This window comes from Sapajus apella, unplaced genomic scaffold, assembly GCF_009761245.1.
Source record: "Sapajus apella isolate SASKATOON/1434 unplaced genomic scaffold, GSC_monkey_1.0 scaffold2, whole genome shotgun sequence".
Taxonomy (NCBI): Eukaryota; Metazoa; Chordata; class Mammalia; order Primates; family Cebidae; genus Sapajus; species Sapajus apella.
Genome location: NW_022436942.1, coordinates 1,974,711 through 1,996,270, shown reverse-complemented (window position 1 = coordinate 1,996,270; position 21,560 = coordinate 1,974,711). Strand labels below are relative to the sequence as shown.

Sequence of the window (21,560 nt, the reverse complement as noted above, 5' to 3'; positions counted from 1 at the left end):
AAGAGGCAAATACATAACTGTTTTAGTTATCTGTGGCTGTGTATCATAGTACCCCAAAAATTAGTGGCTTAAAACAACAAATATTTATTGTCTCACAGTTTCTGTGGGCCAGAAATATGGGCTTGGCTAGTTGGGCCTTCTGGCTTAGTACCTGGTTTTACAAGGCTGCAGTCTAGGTGTCAGGTGGGGCTGCAGTAATCTCATGGCTCAACTGGGAGAGAATCTACTTCTAAGCTGACTCACATGATTACTGGCAGTATTCAGTTCATCACAGGTTGTTAGACGGGGGCCTGAATTCCTTGGTGGCTGTTGACTGGGTATATCTCAATTCCTTGCCATGTGGGCCTCCCTATAAGGCAGGTAACAACACAGCAGCTGACTTCCATGAAAGCGAGCAAGTGAGAGAGCAAGGAAAAGCAAGATGGAAGCCAGAATCTTTTTGTAACCTAATCACAGAAATGAAGGGAATTACAGAAGGCATGAATACTGGAAGGGGAGAATCATTGGCAGCCATCTTAGATGCTACCTACCACATAATTATATCACAAATTCACTTTTTAGTATTTGGTAACTGTATGTCAATATTATCAATTTCCTTTGTAACCCTAGGTAGTTTATGCATTCAAGAACACTGTTTTCAAAAGGGGTCCATAGACCATCAAAATTCTAAAAGGGTACATAGCGTTAATTTGTTTCAGTGAGGTACTTTCAACAACCTCCCAGGGAAATTTGTTTACAATGGTCTCAATTTAGGAACTAGAGGCCAAAGTCTTAGCTTATCCCATATTAACCTGGACTGCTTCTCTATACTAGTTCATATTACTATAGCATGGCACATTTGAAAACATAAATTTGCTGTGGAACAAATCATACACTGTTCTCAATCCTACCCATTTGAACAGTATGGGTATGCGTGCAGTGCAGGGAGAAGGGCACATAGGCCTCTGTCAAGCTTGTCTGATCACAAACCTCCTATGCTTGTATACAACAACTGTCATTTGAGTTTCAAAATGACCATATAAATGGAGCTAATCTCCCTCAAAATACACTAATTACCAAACTAGAGCTTTTCCCACTACTAAGCTATGTATGAAAAGGCACAGTGTAAGAGACAGAAATGATGTAATGCTTCTTTTTTAAGTCTTTCGCTTGTGTCACCTGCTCTTGGGAAACTTAAAGATGTCGAGTGGCCATGTGTGGTGGCTCATGTCTGTAATCCCAGTACTTTGGGAGGCAGAGGCAGGCAGATCACCTGAGATTGGGAGTACAAGACCGGCCTGACCAACATGGTGAAACCCCATCGCTATTAAAAATACCAAATTAGCCGGGCGTGATGGCGCATGCCTGTAATGCCAGCTACTCAGGAGGCTGAGGCAGGAGAATCGCTTGAAACCGGAAGGCGGATGTTGCGGTGAACCGAGATGGGGCCACTGCACTCCAGTCCGGGCAACAAGAGCGAAACTCCATCTTAAAAAAAAAAAGGGGGTGGCATTTGTGATAATTTTTGCAAGCACTGTACCAGCTTCATATAGTCTCAGCTAAAAGCTAAGGGTATTTTATAAAACCTCCAATATTCATATTGAGGATAAATTTGTCAACAGTAATTGGAAGTAATTCTCTTATTTGGCTTTTCCGAAGGCAAGTGCCAGTTTTGTCCCCAGAAGCAAACTGCATCCACCTTCCCAAAGTTGTCCCTTTTGAGTTATCCTATAGGGGGGTGCTCTTCTGCACAATTCTCGGATCCTAATGATAAAGCAGTCCAGTACTGTCAGTTATTTTAGATTTTCCAAGAAAACCCAAAGAGGTTTTTAATGTATTTTTCGTGGCATTTCCAAATGCTAGTTCCTCTCGAGTCTCTGGAGGCTCCTCACTGTGAAACAGAAGCGTCAAGGAATCCGAGTGGCTTCCAGTCCCCACAGCTACCGACTGAGCAACTTGGTCAGCTGATCCATCTTTGTTGACCACTGTTTCCCAGTCTGAAAAACGTGTGAATTCTCTGTTTACATTTCTAACGTTCTTTGCATTGCACGGTTTGAAAAATTCGGATGACATTTACAATGTGACTAATGTCACAACACACTAGGACACTTCAATAGAGGCCTGAACCAGTTTTGAGTTAAAATGGCAGTGAGGTGAGGCTGGTGAGGGGGTAAGTGGTGACAGTCCAGTCAACTCTCTCAGAATCAGCCGGGACTTCACCAGGCAGAGGTGGGTGGGACGGGGGGAGGGGCGGGAAACGGCTTTGACGACAGAAGGCTACTTCCGGCTGTGGTGCGTATGACGTCAGGGCGAGTCAGACCGGACGAGCAATCGAGAAGCCTCGGAGGGAGGGCTCGCGAGAGTTCAGGGAGGCCGCCCCGAGATTCCGGTGAGGCCGCCGGTCCCACCTCCCGGGGGCGGGGCAAGGGCGGAGCGGGGAGAAGGGAGCTGACGGGCGCCCGGCCGGCTGCGGTCCGTGTGGAGGCTGAGCCGGCCGCGGGTGCGACCAGAGGCAGGTGAGTTCGCGGATACGGCGCTCGGCTAGGGTCCCGGGCTCGCCGGGCCAGCCCCAGCTCTGTGAGCAGGAGCCGGCGGAGGTCTTAGGTGTCTCTGGGTGTCCAGGGAAAGCCGGGCTAATTCCGGGACTGGAAATGTCTTCGGGGAAGCTGCGGCGACGGCCTTGGCCCTCTTATTCCCTGGGGTGATACTTGCCCCGTGTGTCCGGAGAGGGAGCCTCGCGCCCGTAGAGGAATCTTTGTCCTTCCCTGCTCCTTTCTCCTTCACTCCCTGGCCTCCGAGCACCCAGCTCCGGGTACCCGCCTGGGCTTCATAAACAATAACAAACCTCGCGGATCCTCTCCGAGTAGCCCCAGCGCTCCCGTCCCGTGCCCTCCAGCTCAAGTCACCCAGAGTCAGGATCCGAGGCATGGCTCTTCAATTGTGGGGGCTGTTTGTGTACCGTTCCTAAAAACTGATGCGTCAGATTGCCAAACATTTCTCAAGACAGACTCAGGAAAGCCTCCCAGCTCCCAGAAGCCACGGAGTGCTCAAAACCGGTCTCAGAATCTATCCTTTACCATTGCACCCGTAGCCCCTTCCTTTCGGAATCATTTTCTCCCACTCCTTTTTCCACCTTTAGTATCGAGGTCAAACAAGTGGTTATTGGTGTGGGAATAGGAAAGATTATAACCGATTGTGTAGGGCACCTTTCACCTTTAAAAAGTTGCCAGGTTAACAGCAGTAGAACAAACTTTATTTTCAAAACCAGTGGCCTCCCGGTTTACTGGTGGTGCTTTTGTTTTGTGGAATAGCTTTTCGGATTCTAAGTTTGGAGGGATGATATAAAAAGAAATGAGAGGTGGGGGGAGGGCTAGTGGCTCTGGAAGTAGTACATCCAAAAGTAGGATGCTGTTGTTTCTCACTTGATAAAATGCAGAACCAACGCTCTTGCCTATTTCATGTAACTTGTGATAAGTTTTGAGAGAAGCCACTTAACTCGGAAATGGCTTGAGTATTAGCTTATTTTACCGCTCAAATCTGAAGAAACAGCTTTAAGTGATTTAAGTTCTGCCTCTTGATTGTAAGATGGGGATTGATGAATGAGACTGTCTTTTTTGGCGCTGGGGCTTACATTTCACAGGTCTCTCTATTATAAGGCAGGGTCTATTGTATTAAGCCCGTTTTTGCTTACTCAGTACAGATTTTTGAAAGTTCTTTGTCTCAGTCATATATGTATATCAGGTACTGTAAACATCTTTGAATTTGACTGGCCTTTGTCTCTGTGCCTCAGGATATGTAAAACAATTAAGTTTACTAATGCTCTCTCCTCAGTGACTGAGAGGTATTGTATGTGAATTAGCCACCCTTGTGACAATTTGAGGAGAGAGAAGTTAGTCTAAAATATGATGTTAAATTATGATATTACATAATTTTATTGCATAAGTTCATCAGACTACTTCCATCTGAAAAGTCCTGATCTCAAAAGAGGCACAATGAATTAAAAAATGTTTTGGCTTGACCTTACTTAGCTTTGTTTTCTCCTTGTTAAGATGGTTGATAATGTTTCCCATTTGGTTGGGATGTGTTTAGAATGAGAAGGAAAGTTGGGTGCAGTTTTTGTACTCTTTTGAAAGGCCCTGCCATTGGGAATGAAAAAATTAGACTTAGAAAACCCACATTTAATAGAAGCAGTTCTTCTCTAGCCATTTGCTCTTGAGTTTGTTTTAAAATAAATCAAAGAATAGAGACTAAGATGATTTGTGGCAACAGATAGATGTTCTTACCAGTTTTTATGCTAAAAATTTGATTTCTAAAGATAGGACACTGTAAGAACAAAGGAAAAATTGGACTTTCTAAAAAATGGTAACAAAGCAATGGACTCAGTTCAGCTGTTTGCTTTCAGAAAAGTTCTGTTCTCTTAAAGTAAGGAGAGCATCATTGTGTTAGTGAAGTTGGTTAATACACTTTCAAAAGTGCCTCCGCAGAGATCCAGGATGAGTTCGAGGCTTTTTTGTGTGCGAGGCACTTTTTTTTAATAGGGAAAGAGGGTACAAATCAAAGCCAGAAAGATTTGCATCTCAATGTATTGTTAAAATGAGTTTATTTTACGTAAATAGTGTAGAGTGAATCAAGCAAGCATATTGTCATCTAGTATCCTTAGGATTACATTACAGTCAGCAGATGGGCAAGTTATGATTAGGTTAGACGTGACATATGCAGAAATTATGCTACTGCATTTTTATATTACAAACATCATGGTTTTTTTGAATGAGATAATGAAAGCACGCTTTTAAGACATAATAACTTTTTTTTTAAATTTGAAATATATCTTTGGTTAGTAGTTTAAAAACATGAAGCTTATCCTCCTCCTCTTCCCCCCAAATTTTTAAGTCTTAAGAAAGTATTAGCAAGGTATGACCAGTACTTAAGTGTACTGGTTGCATAAGTACTTTACCTTCTCTCTCCAGCTAAAGGTTTGCTGATTGACAGGGTATTGTTCAGACTCTTTAGAGGGAGAGAAATGAAAGACAGGCCAGAACAGTGTTTACTGCTCTGTACACTTGGACAACTGTGGTTGCCGTCTTCAAGGAGATACAATCCAATGGGAGAGAAATGTACCCACCCAAATAACTACTATAGAAAATGTGTTTCATGAAGAAGCCGAAGAGGGAGGGATTAAATGCTACTAGACTGATTAAGGAAGACTGAATAGGAAAAGGCATTTGTGTGGATGATTTAAGTGATCTAGTCATATGATAATAATGATAAGTAAATACTTTATATAATGCTGCTTCCTGCTAAACCCTTTACATGTACTACTTACTTGCCTGGCTTTAATCCTCACAACAGCTGTATGGAGTAAGTATTTTTATTATTCCTATTTGGCAGATGAAGTAACTGTGTTACTAAGGTTCGATAGCTAATGAGTGGTAGGACCAGGATTCTGATCCAGGCATTCTGGCTTGTACCCATACGGCTGTGCTTAACCACAATCCATATTTTCTCTCCCATTCATGATGGCCTTCCTTAGGTCTGTAGTTTCAAAAACTTGACTTGGGAAATACATTCTTCTGACATATGAATTTTGGGGTCAGTTTTCTAGAGTTCCAAAATAGTGAACACCCAAGCAAATGAGTTATTTTTGACATGTTATTTTAGTCAATTTTTGAAGTCATTCTTGGTGCAAATTAAATATAACTATGGAGTGGGACTTATTAATAATTTTGACTTACTACCCATAAGTACTCATAAGGGCTTAGAAGTAAAAAGTTATTCCATATTAATTCTTTTGCTTTATGGAATGTTTGAATCATTGTATGTTTTGTCCTGTAATTTATATTCTTTTAAGACAGAGCCTCACGATGTTCCCAGGCTGGACTCGAACTCCTGGGGTTAAATGATATTCTTGCCTCCTAAGTATCTGGAACTATAGGGCCACTGTGCTTGGCTTTGTTCTGAATTTTTTTTCTTTTTTTTTTTTTTGAAACAGAGTCTTGCTCTGTCTGCACACTAGAGTGCAGTAGTGTGATCATGGCTCATTGCAACTCTGCCTCCTGGGCTCAAGTGATCCTCCTACCTCAGCCTCCTGAGTAGCTGGGACTACAGATGTGCATAAGCACGCTCAGCTGATTTTTAAATTTTTTGTAGACAGGATTTCACTATGTTGCCCAGGCTGGTCTCAAATTTCTTGGCTCAAGTGATCCTCCTGCCTTGGCCTCCCAAATGCTGGGATTACAGGTGTGAGTCAGTGTGCCCATCCCTGTTCTGTAATTTTTTAAACCACTTGGCACTGGATAGTTTTTGGGTTGAATTATGAAATTGAAACTTAATGATTAAATGTTGGTCTGAGCCCTTTTAGTTTATTTTCATGAATAGCTATGCTTACAATGGCAGAAACAGGGTGAATAGAGTGTTGTACATGTATAAAATGAGAGAAGTTCCATCAGTGATACTTTATGTTGGGGCAACTTTGACAGTTCTTTGGGATTGCAAAATAAAAGGTGCCATAGAAACATACAGTGTCTTGTATAGGCCTACTCAGTACTGTAAATGTCCACCTGATTTTATTTATAAAGTTTCAACAATAGTCCACATTGTTACTGTTTAAGAATTGGAATCACAAATTCAATTGGATTTAAAGGTTAGAAAAAAAAATATGTAAGCAAGGAATACAGTGATTGAGCGGTGGGAGAGAGGTATTGCCTACCTTTTCCTAACTGTCCAGCAAAATCCAGACTCTTCAGCTTCTTTGTCAGTGTCCCCAGTTGACTGTACTCGTAGTTTAAGTACAGCTCTAGAGTCATAGTCCCTATGAACTAATATAAGTATTGTCAACTTGACTGAGTAGGGTAGGTTCTAGAAAACACCTTTACTAGGACAGTTGATGGTTGATGAGCTTAAAACCTAATGGGAAAAACTGCAGAACTAAAGACAGGATTTAAAGCACATGTATTTATATTATTGAAATAAGACAAAGATGGCAAAACAAATTTTAAAAGTTGTTTTTTAAACATACCTTAAATTAGTAGTAATGGTATATCATTTCTGTTTACCATGCCCTGATTGGCAGATATTTAGCCCATCATTTCATTGAGATACTAGGTGTCAACTTTGCTTTGTTATAAAAAGTTTACAAGTTCTTCTAAGTACAGGTGGTTTTGGAAGGTTGTCTTAGTAAAAAGGTGTGTTAGTTGGTCTATCAGAATGAAACTGGTCATACTGTTACCTCCTTGCTGATAGAAATTTTAGGGGAATCTTTTCCCACCAGGAATAGTTTTGTCTCCATTGAAAATCCACTGAGGCAGGTAGCCTGCCTCTTAGATGAGCTCTGCACAGATCTTCGGGAAGACATTAATAGTTATAGGTCTTGTGGTGACCTGATCATTCACATTCATATTGTATAAATTCACATAGGTCTGGAGCCTTGGCAATTGTGTGTGGTTTGTGATGATAACACTTCTATTATGCTTAGCATTTATTTATTTATTTTTGAGACAGAGTTTCGCTGTTGTTGCCAAGGCTGGAGTATGATGTATGATTTCGGCTCACTGCAACCTCCGCCTCACAGGTTCAAGCAATTCTCCTGCTTCTGCCTCCCAAGTAGCTGGGATTACAGGCATGTGCCACCATGCCTAGCAAATTTTTGTATTTTTAGTAGAGACAGGGTTTACACCATGTTGATCAGGCTGGTCTCGAACTCCTGACCTCAGGTTATCCATTCTCCTTGGCCTCCCAAAGTGCTGGGATTATAGGCATGAGCCATGTGCCTGGCCTATGCTTAGCTTTTAAATTCTTAACAAGCTCCTTGCTTTCCCCTGAATTAACACCACATCAGTTGGTAACCCAAATTGTTGATTCTCCGGCCACTTATACAGAAGGCTTCCTGTTTTGCTTGCCTTTTGCTGATTCTCATTGATTCCACAGGTATAGAATTTCTGCATATTATAATAGGTAAGTTTCTGATCCTATGTGCACAGATAGCATCCATTGTTTTCTCACATCTGTGAGTTATTTACTATTTCTACAGCTGATTCAGGAGATATTATTCCTCTTTTTTCTGATTCCTGGGACACGTTTACTGCTTTTGCAATTCCTGAATAGGGCGGATAATGTTTAACACCTTAAATCAACCACAAATACAAGACAGTTACCCAGAATAAAGAACAAGATAGGCCAGGCATGGTGGCTCACACCTGTAATCCCAGCACTTTGGGAGGCCGAGGCGGGCAGATAACAAGGTCAGGAGAACCAGACCATCCTGGCCAACATAGGTGAAAGCCCATTTCTACTTAAAATACAAAAAAAAAGTAGCTGGGCTTGGTAGCGCATGCCGTAGTCCCACCTACACCAGAGACTGAGGCAGGAGAATTGCTTGAACCCAGGAGGCAGAGATTGCAGTGAGCTTAGATTGCACCACTGCACTACAGCCTGGGTGACAGTGCAAGACTCTGTCTCAAAAAAAAAAAAAAAAGAACAAGATGGCAGAAACTAACATAAGTGTGCATGATAGCTGATAGCATCTATTTTTGGCATTCGGGATTGCTGTGCCTTTGCTGTGGAGTCTAGCTTTCATTCTGTTTATGAAAGTTTAGAAAATTGAGTTTGGGACAGAGAACCTTCTGTACACATTAATAAGCACTTTTCGGGTGTCTAGTTCTCCCATTGCTATTCTGCTTTTATGAATACAGTTATTGCTATTCTGCTTTTGTGATTTGGTGGTTTTGATGACATTGCTCTTGATTCCTCACCAATTGTAGAGACACAGTAATTTGTACATTTAATATGAAGAATACTTTGTGCAATTTATATTTCTCAAACTTTGTCTCCCAGTGGTAATATATAGATTTAGCTCTCTGAATATCATCTTTCCCTCTTTTATGTTTTGATTACTTTTTCTTTCTGAATGTCACCCATTAGGGTACAGTTCTAATAATTTTATCAATACCAGTAACCACTTATCACTTACTATGCACCAGGCATAGTGCTAAATACTTTATATATATTATCTAATTTAATCCTCATAGCAATCCTATGAGTTATTATCTCTACCTACAAATGAGGAAACTGGAGCTTAGAAAGGTGAAGTGACTTGCGCAGGGTCACACAGGTGCATAGTAAGTGGTAGAGTTAGAAATGGATTCTTAAGATCCAGGTTCGCTTTCTCTTATAAAACTTCTTCTTTTCTGTTTAATTTACCTCCCTCTTCTAGTCCCACCCCAAGTCTTCTTTCTTCTCTTTTCTCCCCTTCTTTTTTTTGGTAATTTCCCCTTTAGGAGTTACTTACAGTTTTGCATGCCAAACATAAATTCTCTTGGGAAACATATGCAGAAATAATTCAATTATATTTTGATTTCTTATAGAGAGGGTTTACTCTTAGCATTTATTTTAAGAATAACAGGAGCTCTTATGTTTATAGTTTTATGAAGCATTTTTACACATTTCCTTATGTAATCCTCATAGCAGTCATGTGGTATAGGCAGTGAGGATATGACTATTAAACCTATTTTCAGGTAAAGAGAGGAACTCAGATTAAGTGACTTGTCTGAGATTTCAAAATAACAGACAGAGCCTGAATTTAAACTTGGTCTTTTGACTCTAATATAAACACTTAAAACACACTGGTCTTCCTTGTAGATTAAAAGCTACTACAGGCAAAGTGTTTACTAAGGGCTCTACAAAATTAGTTGATGAGACAAGGTTTTTGCCCTCAACAATTACAATCCTGAAACAAAGGATGTAATCAAATGTTCTGACTTCATTAAGCCAATTAGGAGTGGGTAAATATTATAGCAGGCATTTTCTAAAGTTTTAAGCCTTGAGCTTTGTTTTGTGAGAATTGAGAAACTAGAATTTTAGTTCTGCATTTTAAATCATGAAATGTTAAAGTCCTTAATTTTTAAGTTACTGTCTGTCTCACTGTGCACTCAACTGATTACATTCTAACTAAAACAATTATGATAAAGGAATAGGGTGAAGGGAGAACAGACAAACAGTGAAATTAAGGAATTGGGAATCCTAAAAGGGCTTGATGAGCTATCTTTTTTTTTATTGCATTTTAGGTTTTGGGGTACATGTGAAGAACATGCAGGATTGTTGCATAGGTGCACACGTGGCAGTGTGATTTGCTGCCTTCCTCCCCTTCACCTGTATCTGGCATTTCTCCCCATGCTCTCTCACCCCAACTCCCCACCCCCCTTGATGAGCTATCTTACAGTAGCACTTTTGTAGAAAATTGAATATGATCCTTAAAGGAATGGATAAGCTGCAAATACTCTTCACTTCTGGAAAGTGATACTATTTGAGAGATCAGACAGCTTATTTAATGATCCATTTTTGATCTACTGTCTTGTACTAGTGCCTTGTTTTATTAAATTTAATTTTTACTAGCAGTGTTCATTCTTAGCTAAGCATCTACCCACCGACCTGCTCCCATTGTGGAAACACCACACCAGTTTGCCCCTTATGACTTTTCTGTATTTGGCAGCAGAGGCTGGTTGCTCAGTTTATGGTACTACTGGGGAGTTGCCCTTTGTTGTGTTTTTTACAAGAGCAATCCATTTCATTTGGACATTTTCAGATCTGGTTGAGGATGTTCTCCATATGTCAGCTCTTATCTAGCCAAACAGAATAGACTTTTTCTATTTTTGTGGCTAGAGTGGAAAATTTTAGTACTGAATTGCATGTATATGACCCACTGATATTCTTAATACTGGCAAATCCTAAACGAATCACAGACTCCTAATGTTTTAGTGAAGTTAGTTGTCATAATTCATTGTTTATCAGCTGTTTGCAGGGCACTGTGATAGGTACCATAGGAAAACAGAGACAAATGGAGGTTTGGCCTTCGATTTAGAAAAGCTCAATACAGTAAGAGATATATTGTATAGGTACAAATAACTGTAATTCAAACGGAAAGTGCTAACAGAGTAACAGGGTACTGTGGGAGCAGAGGAAAGAGAGGTTTCTTCTGGATGGAGAGATTAGAAAAGCTTCCTATATGAAGTGAAATATGAATTGACCATTTCAGAGTGAAGGACATGCCAGCCAGAGGGATTAGCATAAATTGGGTGTATCTGTACAGCACCTGATACATTGTGTTAATTATCTACTTCTCTTTCTGTCCTATTGGATTTGAACCCATTGAACTTTGAGAATCTGTGTTTTCCAGCTTTTCATTCTCTACTTTACCACCTGCTCAACTTAGTACATTTACTTAGAGTGGTAAGTAGCAGTAGTGTATATGGAGTGAATTCAAGGGAAGAGAGACCAGAAATGGGAAGACCAGTGAAGAGACAAATTTAAATAATCTAGGTGATAATAATGAAATTCTAAACTAGGTGAGTTTGGAAAGGAGACACTTGGAATGAGGGGTGGTGTCCCTTCATGTTGAGACCTGGGGAGTTCTTTCACTGTGAATTGTACATAAAGTACACACCCCGTACCAGGAGATGTGGAAAGGGAAAAACACATGGTGCTCCCTCAGAAGCCAGGCAGGTGACTGGAGAGCTACATTCAAGGGGTAGAAATAGCTGCAATCAGGCACAGCAGCTGTCATGAAAGAGCAGTGAGAGGCACACCTCAGGGATAGGGGCACCTACTTGGGAGAGTGTTTGCTTTCCAAGGATGTGGGAGTGTTTGAGCCTAGACTTGAAGGGTGAGGAGGAATTTTTCAGGCCAAGAAGCCTCAGAAAGATATTATCACAGTGATGTAAGACACTGAAGCATATTAGGGAGCCAGGAACCGGAATTCTTGCCATGATGCTGGACAGCATCAATGAACTTTTCATTTGCTGTGTGTTTTTTTTTTTTTTTTTTGATGTTTATCCAGCTTTAACACTCTGAGCTTTTGTAAAAAAGTGTTTCTGTTGCCTCTAATAGCCTATTGGAAGCACCTCTTCTGTGCTTCCCACACCCAGCCTGGAATGCAGTGCCACTGATAAATTGTCTCTTGCTTCCATTTTGTGAAATTAAACAGAAAAAGTGAAAGATACCATCAGCTAGAGAGACAAAGAGAAAAGTAAATCCACTAAAATCCTTTTCTTTGATGAATGCCTAGAACCACCAAGGTTGTTATATAAAGAATGCTGCATCAAAGCACAGCTTAAAGAGCACTTGACTTGAGGGAGGGGATTGTGGTGGGAGCATGATTATTTACCTTTCCCATAGGATTTTATGGAACTCTTAAAAATTTCCTAAGACTTTAATACCTAATACTAAAGTCCTTTTATTCTAGTTCTAGCCTTGATTACTTTCATCTTCTCTACTCTAAGCCTTATTTTTTTTTTGTTTAAATAACACAGTGTAATAACTAACATGACTCTAAACTTCAGATGGTGTCAGATATCATCTCTGGTTCTCCTCTATCCTTGTTTGGTCATTCAGAGACCTGTATCTGCAAATCGTGATTATAAACTTTGTATGTATAATCTACATTGGATTGCTAGGGCTAAATAGCACTATAGGTTACTTTTTTATATAGATTTACTTTCTACTTTTTTTTCTGTCCTGTGGATTGGGCCACTGAAACAGAATATCAAGTTGTTTTCTCAGGGCAACCAAAGAGTTAATGGTATTCTCTAATTCAAATTATATCCATTGTATTTCTAGGCCAGAGGTTGGCAGCTGTGTTGGCGTTAGTGCCATTACTGGTAATACAAAAAGTTTATGGGCATTCCCAGGAGGAAAGTGAAAGACAGGAACAGGAGGAGAAAAATTAGGCTTGCAGAGTGGTTGGGAAGACATAGGGTGAGGGCAGGAGAAAAAGTACGTATGGTTAAAAAAAGGTCAAGTACCTCTCACATCTGTTCCAGGTACCACTTGGTGGGACCAGTGCCATATTTAAGGATTAAGTTGAACTCCCAGCAGTCCTCTCTGAAAATACTCTGAGTGTATTTTTATGCCAAAAATGGCAGTTCATTTTAATCAAACATTTCTGGATTTAATTTTAAAAATTGTGTATGAACCTGTGTCTCTCTATTTTTAGAATTGAGCAGAAAAGGAAACAGAAATCAGCATACTTTAAATATCAATGAAAATTATAAGCACATTTCTGAAATATAGTTAAAGATTTAAGATCTAAAGCCATAGATTAGCCCCATTGTATAGCCCATTCAGGCACAAGGTGGCAGAAAGTAAAGGGATGAATAACCTTATTACATGTTTCTGAATTTTTACTGTAGTAAAACTGCATTTTCATACTAACCAAGATTGTAACTGGACCCACAGAAGGAAAAGTAGGGTAAGAAATTAGAGCTTGTGCTCTCCTGTTCAAGTAAACCAAGTACTCTCTCCCTTTCAGAAAACATTATCAAACAACAAAGAATTTCTTCTTTAGAATTTATACAAAATATTGGACTGACAAAGCCATTTAGCTTTTCTGTAATAGTGGTGAAAAGTTATTTCTCAGATTGTAAGAAATACTGTATTGAAGTTTTAGATTTATTTTCAGAGTTGAAAGATGCATTAGAGGACATCTAGTCCAACTCTCTGTTGTGAATTTTCTGTGTATCATCTCCAACAAGTGGATTTAGTCTTTGCCTAAATATTTAGGATCACAAGATAGCTGTCATTCCCTTAAATGGTTAGTGTGCTCCAGCCTTTTGTCCCCGATCCTATTCTCACTCCTTGCACTGTGAGTGTGGGTGATCTTTAATAACTGCTTTGCAATAATGACTTCCAAACTGGTATATGTTGCTCAGGACTCCCTCCTGAGCTTGAGACCCCATTGTCCATTTGTCTTCTAGATATCACTACTTTCGGTGTGTTCCACGGTTAACTTGGATTCTACTCAGGCTGAGCTGACTTGATCTTCTTACTTCCCAGAACCATTCTTGTGCTCCTTAGCTTTCTCAGTGCCTGATGCCATTCTCTATTTGGCTCTTAAGCCATAAACCCAGAAATCACCCTTGACTCGTCCTCCTCGTTTATGACTGACATCTAGTCACTTTTTAGGTCTTCTTTAACTACTTCTTGAACTCTGCCTTTGCTCTTCCTCCAGTGCCAGAATATTCATTCAGGTGCCCAATTACTGAACTAGCCATCTTTCCCTGCCACCAATCCTGCCTTCTTTCAGTCCATCTTCCATGTGACTGCCACAAGGACTGTCCTAAACTTGAATCTATCATGTAACTTCCATCCTTAAAATTTCTAGTGATTCTCTCATGGCCTTTTCCAGACTCCTTAGTGTGACATATAAATTCCTTTTTAGTTTTCCAGCCTTATTTTCCATTACTCCCCTACTCACTTTTCCAACTATATTAAACCACTAGCTTTCTTGTATCTTCAGTCTCACACACTGCTTTCTGGAATTCCCTTTCCAATACTTTTTGGGTAATTCCTGTGCTTGCTTTAGTATTCTGCTTAGGCATCTCCTTCAGGGAGGCCTGCCTTGACCTCTTACCTCTGGAAGGGTTAGATGCCTCTCCTAGGCTTTCTAACAGTGTCTAGTGTGTATTTCTTTCATGTTTTTTAAATATCCTAAACTACAGTAAGAGGTAATAATGTTGGGCATTGACTATGTGTCAAAACTTTTAGTGAGCATTTGTATGTGCCAGGCATAGGACAGTGTTAACTGGAAAGATTTTTCTTGGGTAATTTTCAACTGGTTCTCATCACAGAATTAGAGATAATTTTATGTCACTGCAGGAGTAATATTTGAAGACGGCTATCTTACATCTTCTCTGTTTCAGGCTAAGTATCTTCATTGAATTTGTTCAAATATGGATTTCAGACCTCTTGCCTTCCTGATCACTCCCATCCATGTGTTTTGTTTTCTTTCTTAAAATATGTGGCTCTGTTTGAGATCAAAAAGAGTTATCACAAAGAAACAGAGGGCTTCTCAGATGGGTAGAAGCTGGATATGGATTGTCATATTTAAGGTATAGACCTCACTTTTCCAGGTCTGTAGCTGTGAACATTTTTCTTTGTGTCCAGAAGTCATCAAAAATATGGGAATTTACTTATATTTAGCAAGTGATGGAGAGACTGACATAAAACCAAGAATGCCAGTTAGTGTATTTATTAATATAACTGTGAGTGGAATGGAAGCTTACAGTTTGCTGAACACACTGTCATCACTATAGGAGAATCTATAAGAGAAGCCAGCTCTTCTAATCAAATGGGTCATCTTAATGGGGAGTGTCACTAAGAGAGGATAACCTGATGGAGAGTCTTTATAAGGATGCAGCTGTCCAGCACTACTCTGAGGGTATGCATATTGTCAGTGTGCTTTCACCTCAGACAGTGTTAGGGGCACATAGGCAGAGTCTTCCTTGTTAAACTCCTGCTTCCCCACTACCCTAGATTAATATAACCCCCATCTGTTAACATAGTTGACAGGGTTTCAGCTTGTTAAATTCACATTCCAATCTTGCCTCCCAGAAACTACACTCTACTCACTTTTGACCAGACTTGGGTATCCCCAGCCCTTTTCAGCCACACATTTTCTTGGAATTATTTATGGTAATGGCTAAATTCCATCATAGTATTTGATTTAGGCTGGTGTTATTCCCAGAGGATGACTTAATTTTCAAATTATGAGGACATTTATTTTGCCCTTTGTATGACTATAGGGCATCACTAAGTATTGAATAACTTCTCCAGATATGAGCCAACTATACAGTGTAGAGCATAGCATTCACCTTCCTTGTGCCTGATCTTATTTATATGTGTGTGTCAACTCAGCCTAAGATTTAGATTGTATAAATTTTAGGGGCAGCCACTTCACATTTTTAATTTATGTCAAGCTTGTTTGTTTGTTTGAAACGAAGTCTTGCTCTGTTGCCCAGGCCGGAATGCAGTGTCATGTTATCAGCTCACTGCAACCTCTGCCTCCTGGATTCAAGTGATTCTCCTGCCTCAGCCTCCCGAGTTCCTGGGATTACAGGTGTGCACCACCACGCCCAGCTAATTTTTGTATATATTTTTTTTTTTTTTGAGACAGAGTTTCGCTCTTGTTTCCCAGGCTGGAGTGCAATGGCGCGATCTCGGCTCACCGCAACCTCCGCCTCCTGGGTTCAGGCAATTCTCCTACCTCAGTCTCCCGAGTAGCTGGGACTACAGACACGCGCCACCACGCCCAGCTAATTTTTGTATTTTTAGTAGAGACGGAGTTTCACCATGTTGACCAGGATGGTCTCGATCTCTTGACCTCGTGATCCACCCGCCTCGGCCTCCCAAAGTGCTGGGATTACAGGCTTGAGCCACCGCGCCCGGCCTAATTTTTGTATTTTTAGTAGAGACGGAGTTTCACCCTGTTGGTCAGGCTGGTGTCGAACTCCTGACTTCAGGTGATCTGCCCGCCTCCCAAAGTGCTGGTGTTAGGCATGAGCCCCTGTATACAGCAGTTTTCACAATTTACATTTAACATTTGATTTTTTTGAACCCAAATATAATTGTTTACATTTTCTCTATTAAATTTCATTTGTTAAAGTGAATATTCTGTTAAGATTGTTTTAGATCTGACTGTGCCGTCCTCTGTTTCATTATTCTTTCCAGGCTCTGGTCATCCCTACATTTTGATAAGGATGCTGGCAAAAGTTTTATCCAGATCATTGGTAACACTATTGCCCAAGCCCAGTGAATACTGCAGAACTTATTTGATGAGCATTCTGAGTTTTGTTGTTTGATTGGTTATGAAATAACATGTTACTCAGCCCATCTCTCTTCCTCTCAAAAAGAACTGGAGAGTGGAGCTTGTTAAATACCTTTCAGAGAATCACATAGATTTGTCTTATAGCTTTGCCCACAAAAGGAATAAAGTTACTTGGCAAGACTTGTTCTTCCTGAACCTATACTGATTCTCAGTGATCACCCATCTTTGTCTATTCAGAAACTGTTTTATAATCTGTTCTAGGATTTTCTTCGGGCTGAATGATAAACACAGAGTTAATATTTTGCAATGTTCATATTCTGTTGTTATGTTCGTGTTTTTTCCTCACTCTGAAAGATGGAGTGCTTTGTCTCCTGTCTTAACCTCTGTGTTCTTCCTAACTTGTGTAAAAGTTCTCGTAGCATTCAGCAAAATTCCCATGCAGGCTCATAGTATACAACTGGTCAAGTCAAAAGATTTGCAGTGTGTTGGGGGCAGGTCTCTTATGGCTGCTTCACTTGTCATGGGCATCAGTTCTTTCATCCCAGCACTCCAGGTTTTGCTGTTGTTCTCCCACACGGAGAGGAGAGGCAGGGCCTGAGTGCTGGACACTGGACTGGAAGTTCTCTTTTATAAAATAGGGGTGATACCTACCTCTCCAGGCGGAAATATGTAAAAGGTCTTTGTAAACTGTAAGGGGGTATTCAAGTGTAGACTTTTTAAAAAGCAAAATAGAAGTGAAGGGTTTCTTTTCTTTTCTTTTTTGTCTGTCATGTATTAACTACATTATTTGTCTTAACCAACATATTTAGCCTTTTGTGTATACCAGGCCTTTTGTAAACTTTCTCTTCCAGACATAAATTCAGAAATCCCTTTTGTAGCCCTTAATGATTCTCTTAAGTTCAGCTCATTGTGGGCATTTTACTTCTTGATACCATCCTGTGTTTCTTTTATAGGCATCCATGTTATTTGTCCCTCCTTTCTTTTTCTGTCTTTGAAAATCTGAGTTCATTGAAGAGCTCTTTGTCCAGCCAGTCTTTTCAGAATCTTCCCATTTTCTGTCATTAATATCCTTTGTAGTTTATAGCCAGAGCTCTGTTTCTTAGACCAAGTTTTAATCTTTTTGTTGTGACTAAAAGAGGATAGGAGCAGTACTGTTTGGTTATGCAAGTCCCCCTGCCATGTTTTTCTGACTTATTCTCTTTCCTTCATCTTTCTTTCCTGATTCTTTTTGTGATATAACTTTAGGAATTATTCTAAAGCTCACAAGTTTCAGTCTGGTATTTTATCAGATCATGTCTAGATAATGGAACATTTCTCTTGTTATTCTTTTAAATTCATTTTCAATTTATAATTTACTTCTAGCAGAACTTAAAATGACACTGTCTTCAGGGTAATAATCATGTTTACCTTCCTTTGTATTTTTCTCATAACACCTAGTAAAATGTAGGTATTTAATCTAAGAGAGCTTTTAGTGAAGGGGAACCTAATCAGTGTGAATTCTTATGGGCATAATGCAGGAGTAATACAAAGTCCTTACTGTCTTTGCAGAGTGTTACATGTTCTGGCCCCTGTCACCTCTCTGAACTCTTTCTCACCACCCCCACCCCTTTACTCTGTCTGTGCCTGTGCCATACTTGCTGTTTCTTACTGGCATAGCCCTGCTTCAGGGCCTTTGCACTTACCATACACGCTGTGTGGTACCCTCCTCCCTCTGGATTTCTAAATCATACTTTTTCACCTCATTCAAACCTTCTTCTCAATGAAACCTCTTTTGATGACCTTATTTAAAATTTTAATGCCTCTCCCAGCCCCTGTACTTTTATCTACCCCCTCGCCCCACTAGAATATAAGATCCATAGAGCTGGCATTTTGTGTCACTTGTATTTTTACATGGTGCCAGGAAGAGTATCTGGCACATAGTGGATGCTCAGTAAATATTTTTTGAATTAATTAATCAAGGCTAGTTTAACTAGACTTCTGTTCTTGAGAGCTTCCTAAAACAGATGACTCATCTTTCTTTTTTGAGTCTCAGGCAGGATTTACTTTTCTTTTCTCTGAACATTTTGTAATTTTTGTTCCCTAATTGTGGCCCATGTTTCCATTCCCAGCTATTGTAACAAACTTGAAAATTCCATGGTAAATTGATCTCCGGTTTCCGAATACTTCCATTTATCATCCGATTTCTTCTCAGTGGTCATATTCACTTTCCAGAATATTTGTTTTCTCATTTGAGAGGTGGAAGGGTTAGCAAGGCATTTATCAGAGGCATTGATTTTAGCTGTGGGAGAATTCTAGCAGATATCCCAAAAGTTGAAGTCCCCATCACAGCTGATTTGCATAAGTCTCTAGAATACCAGCAATTTTTATGCTTCTACTTTCCTTGCTTTTGATGTGTTCTAGTGTGGAGACCCATTTAATCAAATCTCGATGATGTTTAATATTATCATATTAACTTATTTGTAAATTGTTGGTTTTCTTTCTTTGTTTAATACCCCTATTCTGGGCAAGAGTTTCCAGAGATCTGAGATCACATTGTTCCTAATACCTTTCTCATATTTTTCTGCAACAATTAATTTACTCAAGTGTTCCCATTATTTTCAGGTTTTTGTTTTTTGTTTTGTTTTGTCTTCCAGAGCATGCCCAGCCAGCTTCTTTCATTGTTACAGTACTATCTGAACTTTTTCTATCTCTTCTTCCATTTTCAACTTAAGGTGTACTTGATCAGTTAATCAAAATTACATAGTGATTAGAAAAAGCTCAAGATCCACCACTTTAACTGTGTGTCCTGAAACAAATTGAATTTCCTAAGTTCTTCTCTAAACTTTTTTTCCGTATTTGTAAAATGAGGAGTGGGGAGCAGTAATGCCTGCTTCTTGAGTCATTCATTAATGCTTGTCTTCAGAATTGAGTGATATGAAGATGATGATGATGATAAACTTTAATGTAGTGTTTACTATTTCCCAGACATTGTTTTAAAAGCTTTACTTATTATTAACTAATACAGAATATTTGGTATACAGTTCTCTTTGTTAGCATATGCATGGAACGTGGAAGCAGTTAGTAACTGTTAGTTTTTAGCAGCAGCAGCAGATCTCTGGCTAAACATGCTTTTCATAGTTTTTACAAGATGTACTTCCTCACCAGTGAAGAGTCCATTTCAGATAATTGTATGCTAAGGTATGAACCAGACATTTATATACTATGTATCCCATTTTTGACACTATTCATTTGCTATAAGAAACCACAGAAATCTCACAATAGTCCCTTCTCTTAAAAAATTATATTTTAGGATTAGAGCCCAGACAATAATAATGCCTTTATTGAGAATCCAGCCATTATGCACTGAAACTGTGTGTAATACAAATTATGTCTTTAAAGTAAAATTTCCACTTTAAAAAATAGAAATTTTATTGAAAATTAGTTTTTATAATTTACATTTGGTAAATTTCATATGTCTTCACCGATTCAATAAAAAAATGTATAAATCAAAATACCTCTTGAGAAAGCACTATAGAAATTTTGTGCTAGGTATTGAGGTTAAACATCCTAAAACATTACATTTTCCGTGGCAGAAAACTAATACAATCATGGAGTAGTCAATTTCTGAAATGTTTCTTAATTTTAGAATAATATGGGTAAACAGCCAGATGTAGTGGCTCACGCTTGTAATCCCAGTGACTCAGGAGGCTGAGATGGGAGGATCACTCAAGCCAGGAGTTTAAGGCAGCAGTGAGCTATGATGGCACCACTGCACTTCAGCCTGGGTGATGGAGTAGGACTCTATCTCTAATTAAAAAAAAAAAAAAGAAAGAATAATACGGGTAAATGTATTTATGGCTTTTTGTTTTGTTTTGTTTTTTCTGAGACAGAGTCTCACTGTTGCATAGGCTGGAATGCAGTGGTAGGATACCAGCTCACTGCAACTTCTGCCTCTCCGGTTCAGCCTCCCGAATAGCTCGGATTACAGGCGTGCACCACCATGGCTGGCTAATTTTTGTATTTTAAGTAGAGATGAGGTTTCACCATGATGGCCAGGCTGGTCTTGAACTCCTGACCTCAGGCGATCCACCCTCCTTAGCCTCCCAAAGTGCTGGGATTGATTACAGGCTTGAGTCACTGTGCCTGGCCAAGACTCTGTTTTGATAGAACACTTTGTGTCTCTCTCACCTTGCATTTAGAAAAGTTAGAAAGTAAAGGATAATGTATATAGAAAGCCTTTTGAAGACTGAAGAAGTTCATAAATATGGGGCACTACAACTATGCATATGAAAATATTTCTTATCTGTTGGCAGTTACCACCTCTTATAGTAGCATGGAATCTCTTGAGTTAAACCAAGGCTGAGTGAGATTTGGTGATTGATGTAGTGTCATTTTATGAATAAGCAGGACTCTACTCAGGTCTTTTATTTTATTATACTTCTCTGACATTCACCCCAGTCACAGAACTCTTTCAAATGACTGTGTGCCTGTTCTCATGGAGATTCAAAGGTGTTAGAGTCCTTTTTTCTTATCTCCTTGGAAGATGCTTTGAGAACCCCAGTGATGAATCCCAAGAAGTCTGTCTTCATTATCACTGGTATAGGGTACCTCATCACTCCAGTATTATCCCTAAAGGGGCTTCATAATAAGGTGCTTAAAGAGTCCCCTGTTATATCCTTTAGGATGGTGCTTGACTTGCCCAAATTGCTATGTACATGTTAAAGAGAGGCTGAACTGAAGTTGTTCATTTCTCACTGGATCAGTCAAGGAGATTTGAGCACTTTCTGTGTGCTCTGCATCATGCTGAGTACTTTGGGTGACAGAATAAGGTGTGGCTCCTGCCTTCAAGGAGTATGAAATTTAGTAGAAGATGACAACATACATGACTGTAAGTCTTTCTACCTGAGAGTGCTTAATTGTGAGATTCATAATAAGTGCAAGACAGGTTCTGAAAAAGCGAAACATAACTGAGTTTGAAGAAATTGTGAAAAGTTTAGCAGAGGAGGAATAA

At 39.7% G+C, this 21,560-nt stretch overlaps 1 protein-coding gene across 3 annotated transcripts in view; it reads left to right on the top strand.

The window, feature by feature from the left end:
* Nucleotides 1-2,312: 2,312 nt before the first annotated feature.
* Nucleotides 2,313-21,560, top strand: part of STK38L (serine/threonine kinase 38 like) — an 80,313-nt gene continuing 61,065 nt past the window's right edge. Inside the window, exon 1 of one of the 3 annotated variants that reach the window (XM_032283874.1) lies at nucleotides 2,313-2,495. The gene's annotated coding sequence lies outside the window, so the exon portion shown is untranslated. The remainder of the gene's footprint in view (nucleotides 2,496-21,560) is intronic. The other 2 variants (XM_032283882.1, XM_032283891.1) reach the window with 2 other exon arrangements.